The sequence below is a fragment of the Paroedura picta genome, chromosome 1 (genome assembly GCF_049243985.1).
Source record: "Paroedura picta isolate Pp20150507F chromosome 1, Ppicta_v3.0, whole genome shotgun sequence".
NCBI classification, from domain to species: domain Eukaryota; kingdom Metazoa; phylum Chordata; class Lepidosauria; order Squamata; family Gekkonidae; genus Paroedura; species Paroedura picta.
The window spans coordinates 95765361-95786831 of NC_135369.1; positions in this window are offsets into that span (position 1 = coordinate 95765361).

The window sequence follows — 21471 nt, forward strand, 5'->3', positions numbered from 1 at the left end:
TGTTTATTTATTATAATGTTTATTTATTATTCGATTTCTTGACTGCACCCTCCCCCAAGTTGGCTTGGGGTGGTTCACAGCAATATTAACATTTAAAACCAGCACTCAGTAAAATACAAAATTTCAATAAAAGTATTGTTTCTAAAAATGCAATGTCTTCTGCTGTTCCACTGTTTTATTCAGATCACCATCATTCTGCTGGCAATTTTTCAGCCATGTTTATAATAATAGGGTGGTGGTGATGAAGGGAAGCCTACAACCGGGTGAAATATTAAGCTTAGGGGAAGACAAAAGGGGAGAGAGACCTGATATAGTTGTAATCTAAATTGCCCTGGCCTCAGCTGTATGCCTGGTGGAAGGCTGCCATTTTACAGGCCCTGTGGAATCTTGACAACTCCATCAAGCCCCTGATGTCCACTGCCAGCTCATTCCACTAGGTTGAAGCCAGGGTCGAAAAGGTCTTGGCTCTGGTTGAGGCCAGGCGAATGTCTCTGGGACTAGGGAACACCAGCAAGTTAGCATTGCTATATGCAATGTCCTTTGGGGAACATACTGGGAAAGTTGGTTCCTCAAATACAGAGTGTCAAACTGAATGGGCCACTGGCCTGATCCAGTATGGCTTCTCTTATGTTCTTCATGCATTTTACATTGGGCTGCCTTTGAAAAAATTTTCAGCTGGTTCAACATGTGGCTGTTTTGAATAGGGGCAAGTGAGATTGCATGCATTACATCTATTTGGATATATATTCCATGGCTTCCAGTTTGTCTCTCAGGCTACGTGTTCTTTTCATTTTTACACTCTTGTACTTCTTGGGTTCACAGTAGTTCAAAGATGACTTTTGCCATCATTAATCTATTCTATTTAATTTAAAACATTTCTATCCTGTTTTACAGCTAGTCCGAGAGGGCTGGTATATAAATGGAAATAATCTTTATCATCTCTTTGAAGTCAAGGCAACAAAAATGTCACAAAGAATATTCTAATTAACAAAATTAAAACAGATTTCAATATACAATTTATGTATTTGAAAGAGTTCTTACTTAAAACAAATAAGAGATAAAAAATAAATAGGATCATCAAACTCACAGACAAATCTAAAGAAATTTACCCTCCACCAAATGCAGGACTGCTTTACATGCAAAAGAAGGCACTGTTATCACCTGCTTCAGCAGGCTGTTTCACAGGACTGGGCCCATCCATCACAGAAAAAACTCATGAGCCAGCGTTGGCTGTATGGATAGTCCTCATGGAGGGCACCTTGAGGAGTGGATCAGCATTAGATTTATATGCTCCAAGTTACTGAACTCAGAGAGGAGCCTCACTGCTGCAATCTGCACCACTTGGAGCTTCCAAAACATCTTTGAAGACAACATAGGAAGTGCTACAGTTGTCCAATCTGGGAATTACAGTACCATAGCTAAGGTAGCAGGAAATAGATGGGGAGCCAGTTCACAAGCTGGATATAATTGAAAGAAGGCTCTTCTAGCAACAGCATTGGTCTTTTTATCTATTTGCATGGCTGGCTCTAGGAACACTCACAATGTCTTCACTCCATCTACCATGAAAATGCAATCTCATCTAAATCTGGTCTATCAGCACCAGTCAAACAGTCTGTCTTCCCAACCGGCCAAAATATCATGCTAAACTGTATCAAATGCATTTAAAAGATCTAGCGGTATAAATAGCAATGGATTTATTCAACTGTAAACAAAGGTTATCAACTAAGGCTCCAAGACCTGACATCATGTAGAGAGGCTTTGATGCATGTTTTCCCACCTTTGATGGTACAAGTTCTACAACATTAGTACTGAGGTTATGGAATTCTGTCCCACATGAGAGTCACTTGACATTATCAATTATTGGAAAATCAATACCGTTTGTATCTAATTCAATGAATTGTGATTTCCTGTTTAAAATATTTTCTGATTATAATACTCTATGAGTCTGTTACACCATTCAGTTCTCTTATGGGCTTGCTGGCAATCAGATGTGTGTTGTGAGTTCAGTGCTGCAGACTTATTCCTAGACATGAGTGGGTCAATTGATTCAGATGGGGAACATGGTATACTTCCCTCCTATACTATTTTCCAGACCAGAAACAGCCCTGAGGAGTCACTATAACCCCTTGAGGGAAACCTATGGGCAGCTTATCAATACTCATGTTTTCCTGAATGCTCCAGATAGTGGCTCCTGGGGCTGTTTCAGGCCAGAAAAACGACACAAGGGGAATATATTTATTTTATATTTATAGCCACCTTTCTGCTTGAGACTCAAGACAGATTGCCCAGAATGAGTCAGTACAGTTAGCAGGATGGAATATTCAATAAACAATGAAATAGGATTAGGATTGTAGAAGTCTGGGATCAACTAGAAATCTAAAAGACAGAACTGAAACATATGTATTAACATGACGTATTAAATGACATGAAAATTATATAGTAGAATTCTAGTTTCAGCAAACTATGAACAGTTATAAATCACAGTCCTTAATTATTTATCCAAGTAATGTATAACATTTTGCAGTGCAAAAATTCGCTTTTGTAGAAAAGCCTTCTTGAAAAATTCAGTTTTGAATAGTTTGCGGCGAGCCTTTCTGACCTCCTCAGGTAGGCCATTCATAAGATGGGGGTCACAGTGGAGAAAGCACATGTGTGAACCATTGTTGATTTTGGAAGGAACTCAGAAGTTGAGCTGTACAATAAAATAATGTAAAAATATTGATTATTTATTATAGTGCACAATTAAAAACAGGATAAAAACTACATAAAAACTATATGTGCTGTTAGTTCTGTATAGTTTTTATGAAGTTTTTATTCTGTTTTTAATTGTGCATTATAATAAATAATCAACATTTTTACATTATTTTATTGTACAGCTCAACTTCTGAGTTCCTACCTGTTAAGGCTGGGTTGTGTTCCTTTTTTTAGTTCTGGTTTTCCATTGTTGATTTTGCCCATTTGCAGGTTGGCAGGCACCTGCTGAAGGCCCTGCTCAGATAAGCAAAGCTGTTGGGTAGAGCAGTGGTCCCCAACCTTTTTATCACTGGGGACCACTCAACGCTGGGGACCACTCAACGCCTTTTACTGAGGCCCTGTGGGGGGGGTAGTTTACTCCTCTACTCTCAACCACTGCCCTAATGCTCTCTGATCGCTATGGTAATGTTTAAACATCCCTTCAAATTAAGATACAGACACGCCACAACAATGAACATAAGGAACATTTTATTTTCATGGAAATTTTAACTCATGACAATGACAAATCAATGGGAACCCTGAGCTTGTTTCTCTGCAACGAGATAGTCCCATCTGGGAGTGATGGGAGACAATGACACCCGAAGTGTGTTGTAAAGGGCCGGGGGGGTGAAGTAAAGGGCCGGGGGGGGGGGGAGAAGGCGTCCTTCGGGGCCCACCTCCAATTAGTCGAAGGACCACATGTGGTCTGCAGCCCACAGGTTGGGGATCGCTAGGGTAGAGCATATGAAGGATTGAGGGCATTGTATGTGATAGCCAGAGCCTTAAATTGAGCCTGGAAACTAACAGACAGCTAGTGGAGTGTCTGCAGAATAGGAGTAACATGCATGCTCTACCTAGTTCCCAATAATAATCACGTTCTGCACCAACTGAAGTTTCCAGGTTGATTTTAGGGGAGACTAACGTATAGTACATTACAGTAGCCTAGTCTTGATGTGGCATGGATCCAGGTGGCCAGATCAACCGTCTCAAGGTAAGGAGACATTTTACAGGCTAGGTGGAACAGGAAGAAAGTATTTTGGGGTTTGTTTGTGTTTTTTGTAGCTGCATTTTTACTTGCTTCTGCAGCAATGATATTTTTATTCTTTCTTATTTTGAAAGAAAGGGAAGAATAAATAAATTTAGTCTTCTAAGTGCTGCATTTTTGTGCCACTGCTAAAACCATAGAAATTGTGATGGTAAACTTACTGTCTCTGTAGGACAGCATGGTGAGCATATGTTTATAGGCCCCTAAGGGACAGCTAAGCACAGCATGATAGCTCCTCCTTATTTCTGAATACTGGATTCCATTAATGAAGATAAATGTACACTGCATTTCTCCCCAATACTACTCTTCCATGTTATGCCATTGCAATTGCTATAGTTGTAACTGCAGGAAAACAGCAATTAACAACAATCATGTAGTTACCACACAGACAATATCCTTCTGGTGTTTGAAGGATGTGATGCACACAGTTACCAACGGGACACAAAATCATCCCTGCATAGAAAAGTGAATTATTCTATGAAACCAATTACAGTCTCCTCTTTAATCTATTTCTTCTGTGCAATAATACTCATCATGAAATGAAGCAAAGCTTTTGAGGCAATCAAAATGAAGAGAGCTCTGGAAGCAAGCAGAGTTTTTCTGTGGCTAGGCATAACCGTTTGGATGTCCGAATTTTGTAAGTATTTCAGTTTAAAGCTGTTGTCCCTACTTTGGTTTCTCATCTCTGAAGTTATTGTGAACATTTTTGCCCCTGTAAAATATCTTCATGTAGTGATGCTATTAGACTACACAGTTTCTAGACCAAACCTGTATGATGAATTTGAGAGTACGGCTGCACAGGTCTTACTGAAGAGACTGGGCTATGCTGTTTGAACACATCTGATACTGTATTCCAGGTCATAAGAATATTTCAGTCTGTGTTAATGGACTACCATTGACTACCACCAACTGTCTGGAGTCAGGAGTTCTTCATCCAAAGTCTGTGTTCAGATGACACTGAAAAACAGAGATCAGTCTTAGCAGCCCTTGGAAATACTGTGGGCCTTACAGGAACTGCCTCAGATCTGAAGGGCCTGCAAAAGGGAGTTCTTCCACAAGGCATTCTGTTGAGGCCAGTGAGTGATCTGATATATTTTAATGGTTTTAATGTCAAATGGTTTTATTGACTATTGTATATTATTTGTTGTAAACCGCCTTGAGATGACTGTGCTGAGAGGGGCAGCTATAGAATAAACAAATAAACAATCACATTTGGATTCCTCCAGAGCACCAATGTCTCTGGCTTGTATGAAGTATAAAGAAGTAGCCATAGCAAAAGTTCTTTAAGGACCCCCACTTTCTAACAGTCTGATCTTCAGCATATTGTAAAGCAAACATTTGAACCATAGAAAATTAGGGTTGGTGCTGTGTAATATGTAAACCAGCTGAATGTCAACGCTGACTTCTGCTGGTTTATCACTACAAAGTCAGAAGCTGTTAAAGAGAGGGCTGAAATTTTTCATACCTTGCATATGTAAATACTGGCTGAATTATATTTTAAATAGGTATATTAAAATGTAAATTATTCATGATCTTTTGGACATGTGTGAAATTTGCCACCAAGTAGCTGGCAGAGAGCAAAGGTACAATAAAGATTGGTTTTGTCTTGCTAAGTCTTATTTTCACAAAATATGGTTGATGAAAAAAAATTGAAATTCAGTCTACTTCTTTCAGCTTGGCTTACTTCAGCTAATAAACAGAAGGGTTAGACCAAAAGAAAAAGACTGGCACAAGGTCAACCAGTGAGTATCACGGCTAAGTCCATATTAAGATTCAATGACATTATTGTGGCCAGGCTATTCTTGCCATAGACATCGTGGGATTGCCCTATATACATATCAAGGATGCTTTAGGCTGATCCTGCAATGAGCAGGAGGTTGAACTAGATGGCCCGAATGGCCCCTTCCAGCTCTATGATTATATAGCAGGTTCTCCTTGAAATCCCATTCACTTTTTCATGGATCCACTACTTAATGGGATAAGTTTAAATTAAAGAAATATCTATTTCATTGTAGCATGAAAATCTACCCTATTCGGCCAAGCAGTTTGATAGTGCATGTATAAGTAGTGCATATAAAAATAAAACTTTTTTTCTGCTTTCATTGAAATAAGCAGTAAAATCTTTGCATGAAGGGAAGTTGTGAATAAAGATCACTGGGCTGGGTTTATAAAAGGGAATTCTTGATTTTCTATGCATGAACATTTTTGTTCCAAATATAATTCTAGATTTTAGTTTATTTCACCAGTTTCCTTTCTAAGATTCTAATATAATTAAGAAAATGAACAGTAATAAGAACATGTACATATGTATGTTTGGACTTATATGTCTGCCCTTTCTGGGATCCTGACTTGGGGTGCTTTGCAGCATAAAACATCACATCCAAAACCACTAAAACAATAAAAACGGTTTAAAAAACCCATAACTGCATTTTGATTCTGTTTTACACTGGTATATGAGTTTACTAGTGGAACTACTACATATTCCAGGGGGGTGGCACCTGAAGGCTCTTGTAGGAGGGGGCCAGCTCTGTTGTTCTGTAGTTAATAGGCCCCAGTCAAATGCCTGATGGAAAAAGAGCACTGCTGGATTGGGCCAACAGTCCATCTACTTCAGCATTCTGTCTCATAGAGTGGTCAGCTAGTTCTTCTGGATGGCCAACAACAGGGAACAGAGGCCGAGGCCTTCTTCTGATGTTGTGTCTTGGCTCTGGGATTCAGAGGCTTAGAGCCTCTGAATATGGAGGTTCCCTTGAGTCACTATGGCTAGTGATTGTGGCCATTGATAGACTTATCCTTCATGAATCTAATGTCCTTTTAAAATCTGTTTACTCCTGTGGCCATCACTACATCATCTGGCAGCATATTCAACATTTTAATCATGTTCTGTGTAAAGTAGTGCTTCCTTTTTTGGTGTTACAGCAAAAGCTCTGTCTCTCTTGATGAAATTAGTAATCAAGTATTACTGAGTTGTTCCACATATTATGTTTCAATTTAACCAGGGAAGAAATCTCTGAACTTTCTCACATTCTCATTTTACCCATTGTTAAGGCCTTGTTTCTTTGTCTCTCTCCCTTCCCACCACCAGTTCAGTGTGTGTTTTGCTCCCTTTAGTGGTCAATTTGACATAAAACAGGTTTATTTCAAGCTTTTCTCCCTGCAATTTAAATCTGCAAAGAGATAAACTGGAAATAAAATCTGTGTTATGTCTAACTGACCGCTAGAGGGAACAAAACATATGCAAAACAAGAACAAGCCCCCCCCCCAAGACATAGGAAGTTATCAATGAGTAAAATGCCATTTCCACACAAGGAAAATGTCTCTGGACAGCCTTTGCATGTTGGCGACATATAGAGCCCCCTCCACATGACATTGCCAACACCCCAAGGCTGTCCAGTAGTTAGGTCACAATTTGGCCATTTTTAACTCACCATTTTGGGAATCCATAAATTGCAAGAACCACCAGCGAGCAACCAGGGATAAGACAGTATGGAGGGGGAAATGCATGATAGTCTGGTCAGCTTTGTCCCATCCTCGCACCCGCCCTCCTCCTCCATTTCCTGCTCCTAGTAATTTTTAAAAAATACATCTGTGTTGTGGCATTACCACATAGCAACATGGACATGCCTTAAAAAAAAAAAAAGATTAATTTCAGGGCTGGGGAGAAAGTTCCAGTCCAGGAGAGAACTGCTGTGCTGTGACTGGTGGCTTGCTGTGATGGACAAGCCAAGGAGTGGAGGGAGAAATTCATGTTTTTTTCCCCTTGCAGCCTCATCAGGATGCAAAAGCCATAATGGGGCAGAGGGAAAACGCGAGAGGAGTCTCCCTGTGAGGAGGGCTGCAAACGCAAGATTTACTATTTGTAAACAGGAAGCCACTCATGTTTTACCCCTCCATGTGGAAATGGCCTAAGAATGTGGAATATCCCTCTATCATAAGTATTACTATTGAATACTGTTATTTTCAGTTTCTGAGTTTGTCTTCATTTTTTGTTATAGCAATTATGTGTTATAGTTATTTTTATATTTTCACTAATTTCCATTGGTTATGGGTAGTACATTTATGCTTGTAATTTTGCATCACTCAATTGGGAAGAAATTCTCAGAGTTTGCACCTCTGACCCAAAGGATCCTTTATGTCAGACTTCAGGTGGATAAGAGAATGTACCCCATTCTGCAGATACTTACAGCATCACTTTAACAGGTATGAATTGGCATATCAATCCCTCCATCTCAGGATCTTCAAGACAGGGATCATCCGTTTCCAAACAACAATGAAATATGCAGGTAAGGAAATTTAATCACATCCTCTTTGACACACATATGTGGTCTCCCATTGTATCCTTCTTGTCAACATTTTTCACCCATTCAAGATGAGTTCTCTTGTGAGCCTGGCCAGGGGAGATATAATTCAGGCAGGGGGGGGGGGGAATAAGGGGAAAGATAGAATTTAGTTCACCTGGTCCAAGCACTGTAGTTTAGTTTAAAAACAGATCACTTGCTTGTCTGCCTGTATGAAATGAAGTGTTTGCCTCTGTTATCCAACATGGGTAGGCATGTTACCTATTGCTGAGACAGAAGACTTCTGCTTTTCTGAATAACTGTGCCTTCTGGTTAGTAGGTAAGAGTAAAGTTGTATCATTCTCTAGTATATGCAGTCCCAGATAACTAGATCATTAACACAAATTGTACTTATGCGTATGAACAATCAGAGAGCTGTTCCAAAGTGTCAAGGTACTGCAGTGATTGGTGGATAATGGAATTGTTAGATATAGAAAAGCCAATCTGAGTCAGCAGAAACATCTGTGCTAACTGTTCCTGTTGCGCAACATTCCTGTCAGATATGTATCCACTGAACCATTTTCTCCCTTTGCTGCCCCTAAGAAACTGAAGGCAGGCAGTAAAGCACCACAATAATGCTTAGATCCAACCATTTCTTTATCAGTACTAAATAGCTAAATTAGTTATAATATTAAAATTGATGCAATTTGAGCCAGATCTTAGTAAGACATTATTGAATGTGCATCCATAGGGATAGGTTTGTGTTGGAAAACTTAATAGGATCATACTTTGGGCCCTTAAACATTAATCTAGCCACATGGAGCCTAGAGAGGAGATCTGAGAGGGGATCTGAGAGGGGATCTGATAACCATCTTCATGTATTTAAAAGGGTGCCATATGGAGGATGGAGCAGAATTGTTCTCTCTTGCCCCGGAGGAACAGACCAGAATGAACGGGATGAAATTAATTCAAAAGAAATTCCATCTAAACATCTGGAAGAAGTTCCTGACAGAGCGGTTTCTCAGTGGAATGGCTTCCTCGGGAGGTGGTGGGTTCTCCATCTTTGGAGATTTTTAAACAGAGGCTGGATAGCCATCTGATGGAGAGGCTGATTCTGTGAAGGCAAAGGGGTGGCAGGTGACAGTAGATGAGCGATTGGTATGTGAGTGTCCTGCATAGTGCAGGGGGTTGGACTAGATGACCCATGAGATCCCTTCCAACTCTATGATTCTATGAATCTATGAATCTATGATGCTATGATTCTATGATTCTATGGAAGTCAATCATGTGGCCATTCCCCATGGAACTGGAACTTCTCCCAATTCAGCAGCTGGGATTCATTTTATGAACCCCACTTTATATGACCTGGTTCTTTACATGTTACGCCATCTATACAGGTCTTTTCCCTCTCCATTTTAGGAACTGTATAATTCTTAAAACCAGCATTCCCTTTTACTCTATATACTCTTACATTTCCCATTGCCTTTCTTTTTTATTTAGAAGTTAAAAGGCCTGGAAATTATCTATTATATCTTAGTTTTGAGAAACTGTAGCTCAAAGTTTCCTATTTTGTTACTCCTTGCTGTTCATTTTGGAAACGTTCTGGCGTTTATTAGCCAAGAGCCTGATAAGTTCAAAAGAAACTGAAGCCTTTGAAAAGACAGCACCAAGTAAAGATCTGAACAACAAGAAAAAGAACTGAATGTTTCTCTAGGGAATCAGACATAATGCACATGGCTTTGTGTAGATCTTGTCTTTGGTTCCGGTTCATATGAATTCATCCCTTTAAAAAGTCAATGTAAAAAGGAGACAAAACTCTTCTCTCACATATTATTTCATTTCAGAACTGCTGGTTTGACTCAGTTGTAATGTCAAAATAGTCATTCAATGTCAATCACAGGTTCAAAATAGATTTGGACATTCTAAAGAAGGGCTGTCTGCCACTGCACAGCCAAATGTGTTTGTAGCCAGCAATGAGGATTCCTAATAAATAATAATAAAAATATTTTCTTTGGGGGGGGGTGTACAGGATTCAGAAGTACCTGCAACCTACATATGTCCTCTGTGCAAGTTTCAGTTCAGACATTACAAAGACACAATGCCAACTACATGTAAAAGTGTATCAGTGCATTCAGTTAGCAACACATGGTATGTTGAACTTTGTTGTTGTTGTTATGTGCGAAGTCGTGTCCGACCCATCGCGACCCCATGGACAATGATCCTCCAGGCCTTCCTGTCCTCTACCATTCCCCTGAGTCCATTTAAGTTTGCACCTACTGCTTCAGTGACTCCATCCAGCCACCTCATTCTCTGTCGTCCCCTTCTTCTTTTGCCCTCGATCGCTCCCAGCATTAGGCTCTTCTCCAGGGAGTCCTTCCTTCTCATAAGGTGGCCAAAGTATTTGAGTTTCATCTTCAGGATCTGGCCTTCTAAAGAGCAGTCAGGGTTGATCTCCTCTAGGACTGACCGGTTTGTTCGCCTTGCAGTCCAAGGGACTTGCAAGAGTCTTCTCCAGCACCAGAGTTCAAAAGCCTCAATTCTTTGACGCTCGGCCTTCCTTATGGTCCAACTTTCGCAGCCATACATTGCAACTGGGAAGACCATAGCCTTGACTAAACGCACTTTTGTTGGCAGGGTGATGTCTCTGCTTTTTAGGATGCTGTCTAGATTTGCCATAGCTTTCCTCCCCAGGAGCAAGCGTCTTTTAATTTCTTTGCTGCAGTCCCCATCTGCAGTGATCTTGGAGCCCAGGAAAATAAAATCTGTCACTATCTCCATTTCTTCCCCATCTATTTGCCAGGAATTGAGAGGGCCGGATGCCATGATCTTTGTTTTCTTGATGTTGAGTTTCAAGCCAACTTTTGCACTCTCCTCCTTCACCCGCATCAACAGGCTCTTTAGTTCCTCTTCACTTTCTGCCATTAGAGTGGTATCATCTGCATATCTGAGGTTGTTGATATTTCTCCCTGCAATCTTGATCCCAATTTGTGACTCCTCTAATCCTGCATTTCTCATGATGTGCTCTGCATACAAGTTAAATAGGCAAGGCGACAGTATACAGCCTTGCCGAACTCCTTTCTCAATTTTGAACCAGTCAGTGATTCCATGTTCAGTTCTCACTGTTGCTTCTTGACCTGCATATAAATTTCTCAAGAGACAAATAAGATGCTCTGGTATTCCCATCTCTTTAAGAACTTGCCACAATTTGTTGTGCTCCACACAATCAAAGGCTTTAGCATAGTCAATGAAGCAGAAGTAGACGTTCTTCTGGTACTCCCTAGCTTTCTCCATGATCCAGCGGATGTTGGCAATTTGATCTCTAGTTCCTCTGCCTCTTCGAAATCCTGCCTGTACTTCTGGAAGTTCTCGGTCCACATATTGCTGGAGCCTAGCTTGTAGGATTTTGAGCATAACTTTGCTAGCATGAGAAATTAGTGCAATGGTGCGGTAGTTTGAACATTCTTTGGCATTGCCCTTCTTTGGGATTGGAATGTAAACTGACCTTTTCCAATCCTGTGGCCATTGCTGAGTTTTCCAAATTTGCTGGCATATTGAGTGTAGCACTTTTACTGCATCGTCCTTTAAGATTTTGAATAGTTCAACTGGAATGCTGTCACCACCACTAGCTTTATTGTTGCTCAGACTTCCTAAGGCCCATTTGACTTCACATTCCAGGATGTCTGGCTCCAGGTCAGTAATTACCCCATTGTGGTCATCAGGGATGTTAAGCTCGCTCTTGTATAGTTCTTCTGTATAATTTTGCCACCTTTGTTTAATCTCTTCTGCTTCTGTGAGGTCCCTACCATTTTGGTCCCTTATCATACCCATCTTTGCATGAAACGTTCTCTTCATATCTCCAATTTTCTTGAAAAGATCTCTGGTCCTCCCGATTCTATTGTTTTCTTCTATTTGTTTGCACTGTTCATTTAAGAAGGCATTCTTATCTCTTCTAGCTTTTCTCTGGAATTCTGCATTCAATTGGGTGTATCTTTCTCTTTCTCCCTTGCCTTTCACTTCCCTTCTCTCCTTAGCTATTTGTAAAGCTTCCTCAGACAGCCATTTTGATTTTTTGCATTTCTTTTTCTTTGGGATGGTTTTAGTTGCTACCTCTTGTACAATGTTGCGAACCTCCGTCCATAGTTCTTCAGGCACTCTGTCTATCAGATCTAATTCCTTAAATCTATTTGTCACCTCCACCATGTATTCGTCGGGGATATTATTTAGCTCATACTTGAGTGGCCTAGTGCTTTTCCCTACTTTCTTCAATTTAAGCCTAAATTTTGCAACAAGAAGCTCATGATCTGAACCACAATCAGCTCCTGGTCTTGTTTTTATTGACTGGATAGAACTTTTCCATCTTTGGCTGCAGAGCACATAGTCAATCTGATTTCTGTGTTGACCGTCTGGTGATGTCCATGTGTAGAGTCGTCTCTTGGGTTGCTGGAAAAGAGTGTTTGCTATGACCATTGTATTCTCTTGACAAAATTCTACCAGCCTCTGCCCTGCTTCATTTTGTACTCCAAGGCCAAACTTGCCTGTTATCCCGGTTATCTTTTGGCTTCCTACTTTAGCATTCCAATCCCCCATGATGATAAGCACATCATTTTTGGGCGTTGCTTCTAGAAGGTGTTGTAGGGCTTCATAGAACTGATCAACTTCATCCTCTTCAGCAGCAGTGGTTGGGGCGTAGACCTGGATCACTGTGATGTTGAATGGTTTGCCTTGGATTCGAACTGAGATCATTCTGTCATTTTGGGGATTGTATCCCAAGACTGCTTTTCTTACTCTCTTATTGATTATGAAGGCTACTCCATTTCTTCTGCGAGATTCTTGTCCACAGTAGTATACCTGATGGTCATCTGAATTAAATTCACCCATTCCTGTCCATTTTAGTTCACTGATTCCTAAAATGTCAATGTTCAGTCTTGTCATTTCTTGTTTAACCACGTCCAGCTTGCCTTGATTCATGGATCTGACGTTCCAGGTTCCTATGGAATAAAAATCTTTACAGCATCGGACTGTCTTTTCGCCACCAGTTACTTCCACAACTGAGCGTCCTTTCGGCTTTGGCCCAGCCGCTTCATTCATTCTGGCGCTACTCGTACTAGCCGTCTGCTCATCCCCAGTAGCATATTGGACACCTTCCGACCTGAGGGGCTCATCTTCCAGCGTCATATCGTTATGCCTATTGGAACTGTCCATAGAGTTTTCATGGCAAAGATACTGGAGTGGTTTGCCATTTCCTTCTCCAGTGGATCACCTTTTGTCAGAGCTCTCAGCTATGACCTGTCCGTCTTGGGTGGCCCTGCACGGCATAGCTCATAGCTTCACTGAACTACGCAAGCCCCCTTGCCACAACAAGGCAGCGATCCTTGAAGGGGGATGTTGAACTTAGCTGACATTAAATCCTTACATGGAATATGAAGATTAATTCCTTTTAAATCAAAGCAACATTTACCAGGGATTCTCTGGGAATGACTGTTAAGTCATTTTCAGGATGTCTTCAACTTTTTGTCACTAAATAGAAGAGAGTCATGGAATAAAAATGGTAATAAGCCCATCTGGAATATATGTCTCACATAAAAATCTAAAAGGTTTCCTCCTTCTGAAAACATTTAGCTAAAAGTAAATATGGTTCAAAGGAGATTTCCAGCCTTGGTAGAAAAGTGCATTAATACGGTGACTCTGCGGACATTAGTCACCAGCTCAGCCTCATTGCTTTCAGTGGGTTTCCTAACGGCATGTTTAGGACTAGAGTTTATAAGGTTGTAATCTTTGTAATATTTCCCTACTCTTCTGCAACAAGGACAAAAATATGCTGTATTATATACTATGGACCATGAAGCCTACTAGAAATTTAATTTTCTACTCAATCCCACTGCTTTTATTCCTTCAGGGAGTCTAGAATTACATAAATTGTACCTTCTTCCAATTCCTTCTCTATAAAAATTACACCATCTTACAATGTCTCTGGGCCACATTCTATTCTTTACATTCAAACTGTGACTAAAACATGTTACCTTATATAAAAAACATGAACTGGAAAAGGAGAATTTTATGGGAGACATTAATCTATGCCAAAGCTGTAAGTCAGTCATGGTAGATGGTATTAAATTTGCATGCTCTGCCCAAAGCGTATAACTTCAATGGTCATTCTGTCCAGAAAGGAAAACTATTATGGAAAGAAAAAGGGATTCATTTTGTGTCTATTTATTTGCCAAGCCTTTGTGCACCATCTCTCCTTATGAGTAACTTACTACACACAGCTCGATAAACAGTAGGAAGCCCAGTCACTCTTCCCCTCAGAAGAATGTGTCCAATGAGCTGCACCTCAGAAAATAGCATTACTAAAAGTATGTGCATATGGCATTATTAGAAATAAACGTCATTCTGTAAATTAATAAAGAAAACGTTTGCCTGATGTTCAGAGGTTTCATATGTGAAAACCTTCCTGGCATTAGCTCATTTCTTTGAGAAAACATTTGACCAGATGTTTTAACCAGAATGACAATATATGTCCATGTTGATAGACATCTGCTGTGTTCCCATTAAGGCGCACTAGGGCCACCATGGGCAGAGGTTTCTGTGTTGTCTTCTCAGTTTGCTTTAAGCCCAGAGTTTATGGAATCCCCACTGCTACCCTGAGGTAGAGATTTCAAAACCACTTAAGATGCTACTATCACTTTTCTTTGATCAAGCTGTCCCATCCTGTCTGACAGCTATGCAAATATTTAATGAGCAGGAGTGGTGTATTCATTTAGAAAGCTTTTTAAAAAACAAAGTATGTCTGGATTTATGTATCATTTCTAAAAACTCACATTTCAAGTACTAGTCCATCTTGTCTTTGCATTATTAAAATCTGATAATCACAATGATAAATCAAAGCACTACAAGAAAAGAGACTCCACTTGGGCCCTTCCTGATGGTCCCTGTGCCACACTGGACCTCTACACGGAATGCTTTTGCCAGAGGGCCCAGACTGCTGTGAACGTTATACCTTGAATAATACTTGGTTGGTCTTAAAGGTGCTATTGGACTCAAACTTTGTTCTACTTTCCATGATAGGAAGACTGTGGTTAAACTAATTGGCAAAGAAATCACCAAGACTTTCAATATTATTTTGTTGTTGTTATTAGGTGCAAAGTCGTGTCCAACCCATCGCGACCCCATGGACAATGATCCTCCAGACCTTCCTGTCCTCTACCATTCCCCAGAATCCATCTAAGTTTGCACCGACTGCTTCAGTGACTCCATCCAGCCACCTCATTCTCTGTCGTCCCCTTCTTCTTTTGCCCTCGATCGCTCCCAGCATTAGGCTCTTCTCCAGGGAGTCCTTCCTTCTCATGAGGTGGCCAAAGTATTTGAGTTTCATCTTCAGGATCTGGCCTTCTAAAGAGCAGTCAGGGTTGATCTCCTCTAGGACTGACCGGTTTGTTTGCCTTGCAGTCCAAGGGACTCGCAAGAGTCTTCTCCAGCACCAGAGTTCAAAAGCCTCAATATTATATTACTAGATTTTTAATGGAGGCAACAATATGCAGCAATTAGGACAAGAACAAATATTCAGGCATTCAGAAAATAACTGAAATTAAGCCAACAAGTGTGTGTGTGTGTTGGGGGGGGGGGGTAGGGAAACATTACGCAGAAAATCAGTAGTAATTTTTTTTTCTCCAGCAGAGGGAGGCCTAAGCATATCATAAAACCCAAAACTGGCCATCTGCTTCATCAGCCATCTCTTCTGCCTTGTCAAACACAGGAATAAAACTTGTGCCTCTGGTTTTCAATAATATTGAAAATTGATGGTCACATTTACCAAAATTTTCTTTGATAAATCATAAGGGCCGATGAAACAAACAATATATACAAAAATAGAGAAAAAGTATCTAGAAGCAGTATCTCTGGCAGTAGGATTGTACCATATAACATAATCATTTAAACTTTCAATTTCTTACCCTTGCAATTTTCTTAGTGACAGGTCGTGTTATACTGTTGTTGTTATATTTCTCTCAAAATTAGTGGACAATCAGTTTCAAAAAGAAAACTAATTAAAACAAGCAACAAAAGAAAATCCAGCCTCTTAATTTATAATTATGTCACTCAGTCTAGTGCTCCTGGAAAAGGGTAATTTAAAAGCACTACAGATTTCCAAACCATAAAATGTGATCATTAAAAAAAATTCCTGCTTCTTGTTGCTACTGCTCATATTGCACACAAGGACAACATTACGAGTAGTGATGTGCAGCCAGAACTTTACTAAGTGCAATGCAGCTTGAATCACAAATCTGGCAATACAAAGAATGTTCTAATAATTCAAGCAGAATTATTTCTGACATTCAGAAATGGTCAGAATCTTCTCAATCTGACAGTATTCTATCATCCAAAGTGCTGCACGAAAAAAATGGACAATTCAAAATAGTGACGAAGGAGAGACAGAACCTATCCAGTGGCTTATTTAGGCATAAGATGATAAAAAGTCTCTTATGTTATTTATTTAGGCTTTGACTCTGCCATTTTCTTATGTTATTTATTTAGGCTTTGACTATGGCAGAGTCAAAGCCTAAATAAATAACATAAGAGACTTTTTATCTTCTTATGCCTAAATAAGCCACTGGATAGATTCTGTCTCTCCTTCGTCACTATTCTGTCATCCAGCAGTGGGAAGGGCTGGAGCAGTGGTGGCAGGAAGGAGTATCTTACCATCAGCAGACAAACCCATGACAGGAAAACTGGGAATCAAACCATCCGGAGTGGTATTTTTGTGCTCAGCAGTTCCACACTCTGCCAATCATTGCACAATCCCAGAGGTTTGGGTGATGATGTCTTTACCATTCTATGTTAGAACTTCTTTGTTTATCTAAGGGATGCCACTATCTGGGGCTGTGCACTTGCTAGATAGATGGGAAAGGTGTTGCTTATATTCTCCAGATATCAACTTAACAGAAGGGGAGATTACAGCTTGTCCTTCTCCATGACAGTCTGATTTGGCATCTTTGGATGTCCGCTTCCTCAGGGTCATGGCACCCTTTGAGAAGTTCTTGAGTATGCTATTAAAGAGAAACTTCTGCATGATCCAGGCAAAGCATGGATACTGAAGAACCCATTTTCTAAAATGGCAGCAGCTAAAACATGTGCTGCTACAACTGTGAATGTAGCATATTGACTGGCTTTCATATGACCTCATCATAAATTATTTTCTTATTTTGTTATTGTACTTTACACTAGTGATACCCTGCCTGTTCATAAAAAGTGATAATATGAAAAACAATTAGAAGTCAATCTATTTAAAAAAATTAATTAGGATTGATAGGAAACATTGATAGGTGCCTTTTCAAAATTACAAGAGAAAATCCTGGACACAGATGATACAACAGGGTTATTCGATCTCTTAGAATGCACCCTTAAAGGCTATACATATCTCCTCAGTATCACTGTGTATATATGCCAAGATCTGCTGAAGTTAGTTAAATGATGCTCTGTTTTTAAATGTTGCAGCAGACAACACACCAATATGTACTGATGCAGAATGTGACCATAATCCAACAAATTCATTTGTATTTTAGCCCAATAAAATCAATGGGCTTAAGATTGGCTATGGTTACATGGGATTGTAGCCCATGTGCATAGATTAATTAGGGCTGAATATCCAGACTCTGCACCACAGGCAGGATCCAACCTTGTGAGGTCTATGCAGGTGTCCATCCATGTGGGCCAGAAGATTGTCATGGGGAAGGGGAAGACCTGCCCCATCCATGAGTAGCCGTCTGCTGACAGGAAGGAATAATTTTTCCTTTCCTATTGCAGCTTCCAGACCATCATGGACATTATACTCAAGTCCCAGAACACTGAGAATAAACTTTCATGGAGTCAGAAATGGCTGCTGGGAGAGGAGAGAGCTGTGAACACCCCCCCCCGCCCCCAAGTCAGCACTTTTTGTTTGGGTGCTACAACCCCACATCCTGGTCTGTGCAGTCTGGTGGCTATTCTGCCATCTACTGTCCTCCAGATTAATCCATTTATTAGTGAGGTTTACATAATTTGTTCATTTATAGTCTTGTAGTATCTGAATTCTCATTGTATTCATTATTGCCAAGTCTCCTGAATGTTCACATTGTATTAACATTTATATGGAATCATTCGCCCTTGGACAGTAGTTTAATTAGCAATGTTTGCAAGGGTTTCCTGGTCTGGAACGTGAACCATCAATTGTATTTACCACTAAATGGAGTTTAAAAAAATATTATAAATAATTCTGTGACTCAGATTGTCCTCTAGATCAGTGGTCCCCAACCTTTTTATCACTGGGAACCGGTCAACGCTTGACAATTTTACTGAGGCCCAGGGGGGGGTATTCTTTTGCCGAGGATGTCACTGCTGCCTGAGCCCCTGCTCCACTTTTTTCCCCACCGGCACCCCTGACTTCCCGCCACCCGCTGGGGGGGTGCTGCCAGCAGCAGCTGCATAGTGCCACACCAAGGGGACCCCCAGCCATGGTGGCCACTGGAGAGCACCAAAGGTGAGCTGGTGGCAGAGTGGCAGGGTAGCTGCTGAGGCAGCAGCCAGCCCTCGAGGAGGAGCCATGGCCCGGTATCAACTGATCCATTGTCCCAGTCCCTGGACCGGGGGTTGGGGACCACTACTCTAGATCATCGAAGAACTCCTCCCAAGACCTACCCATGACTTATTTGGTAGCTTTAGTGACAGCTGTGATGATGGTAGAAGAGGAGAAATAAGCACAAACATCCCTTCTCCTCCAGCTCCAGTGCCTTGACCAGGGGTGGCCAAAATTGTAGCTCTTCAGATGTTCATGGACTACAATTCCCATGAGCCCCTGGCCTAGAGTATAAATGCTACAGTATCCCAAAACTGGGAAAGTAGGGTGCCCCAACAGTCTGATATCTTTTTGTTTTTATACGTGCTAGGCATTTTGGGAACCACATAATTCCATGATTCCTGGTGCTAGGATCCCTGCAATGAACAGAGTCTAGAACATCAGGCATTTTGGGATTAATCAGGTGCATTTCAACAGGTGCCAGGGAGGAAGCAATGTATCCAGCAAGGATATTACCACTTAACAGGGAAGGTGGATTGCAAATTTGAGGGCATGATTTGGGGGACTCTCTGGGAGCTGCTCTCATACTGTCAAGATCCCAATGATATCACCAACAATACAACATAGTTGTAATTGGTTTTTGAATGCATCAACTTACTTTCTGGTTTTCTTAAAAGTTTTATTTGTGCGGGTCATTTCCAACATAGACTAAGGTATGTATTGGGCTTAGAATTAATGTTTTGTTTCAAACCAGATCTAAAAAATCATACATAATAACCATTGTTCATACAACCCTAAAGAGTTAAGAAATCCCATGATGCAATGTGACTGTAAGTAGAACATATGCACATAAGAACACAAGGAAGGGGAGAGTTTTAACTGAAGTAAGAAATAAAAAATACTGAAGGAATCAAAGTATCTATCATGACACGGATCTATCATGACACAACTATTCATGGATGGAATAGTGAAACTAAACACAGAGTTCTGCCTGCAACTATGGCATGTATGCTTTTCCTTAAGCTTATAAGACATAAAACAATCCAAAATCTTTACTACTTCCTTTCCCTGCAGTTGAACATGTATCACTGTTTCAGTTGTATTTAAGGTATACCAGAATTCTCCATCTTAGACTCAGCAACTTCAATAAGATATATATGTTATGATACACAGAAATGTAACTTTAATTTTTGAGCCATTCAAGATATTTCATATTAAAGAGAACAAAGGCTTGTGGAATACAGCGCAGGCCAGGAAGCTTTTTGAAAACTGACCATACAAAATCTTTTTTTAACTGTAAAGAAACAGTAATAGCAGAGGAGGGATGGCCTTTTTTTAAGCCCACTGAATTGACACTCAAAGCTATCCACAGAGATAACAGATATATAGAATGCTTACCTCAGAGACACTGCGGTTTTGAAAGGTGGTAAAAGTATTGACACTAGGTTTTCACTGTCATTGCCGAGGCAGGGCAAACTGTATCAAAAAGTTTTAAAAGCAAAATAGAGGTTAGATCCATTATTGATACTCTAAATTAAAAGAATAAATGAATCACCCAACTGTAGTTAATGGGCAATTAACATAATTCTGGAGTGGTGTAGCTGAAAGATAATGAAAAAGCTGATTGCAAATGAACCAGGAGTAATGTGGGAGGTCATAATAGCCCCATAACTCTGAATGAGAATTCTATTTCCCTTCTGATTCTGGCTGCTTTGATTGGTGAGTGGCTTAATTGGGTCATGAAATTCACCTGTCAATGAAGCATCCATGGAGGGAGGCTTTTGTGGCTCAGTGGAAGGCTACGATTTCACAGTGGGCAGAAGAGGGAAAGCGCCCTCTGTCTCTTGCTCACTGGTGCCCAGTGCTAGGTCTGCCTTGAGTGGTGCAGAAGAAGAGAATGCAAAGGTAAGAGATTGGAAGTGGACTGACCAAAAGATCATGGAGGTCACTGCTGAATATTTTTTTCCGGTGTAACAGCAGCACGAGGCAGACATGTGGCAGGCCTATGCTGCAGGCCTACACATGCTTGGAAGTAGGACTTGTTGAATATAGTGTGGTTTACTTTGAAGAAAACATGCAAAGCCTCAGGCTGCTGGGATCATTTTGGTTGGCCCTAATGAAGAATCTCCTTCCCTTCCTCTCTCCACAACAGACACCCTGAGAGGTAATTTTGACAGGACTGCTCTGTGAGAACAGCTGTAAAAAGACTGTGAACGAGTGGGGAATCAAACCTGGCTCTCCAGATTAGAAACTGTTGCTCTTAGCTGCTATACCAAGACGGCTCTTGATGTCAAGCGCTAAAAGAACTCACAACAAAACTTCTATAAGAAGAAAGCTTTAATGGAAGTTTACTCTAGTCACTATAACTCAAGAAGTCAAATCTACCCCACAATAGAATTGCAAGCCCTTTTCAATACAATTCTCCCGCCCAAAACTTGAATGTTCCCAAGGGGAGGGGTGCCTTCATCCCCAGGTATCAGCCCAGGCATCCTGCCAGAGGTGCTACAATTCGCACGTCCTTGGACTGGCCGGCGCCTATTGATAAGATACAATGTTGTTGTTACAAAAAGCAGAGCTGGCGAGCAGGGATCAAAGCACAAATAATTCAGAGCGGGCACTACAAATCATGATAACATGGGAACAGAAAACAGGCTTCGGTTACATAGAAAGCCAGGAAAAAGAATAGTGGAATACAGACAAGATGGGGTAGCCCCTGTTCATGGACAATTCATGGCAGAGAGCAGGTACTGATCCTGACATTCCTCCAACCCAAAAACAACTTCCCCTCACCCATTGTCCCTAGGTCTAGGGCACATGGGGAATTCCCGATGGAACGCCCAAAGTACTCTGGGAGCCTTGATATCAGAAGT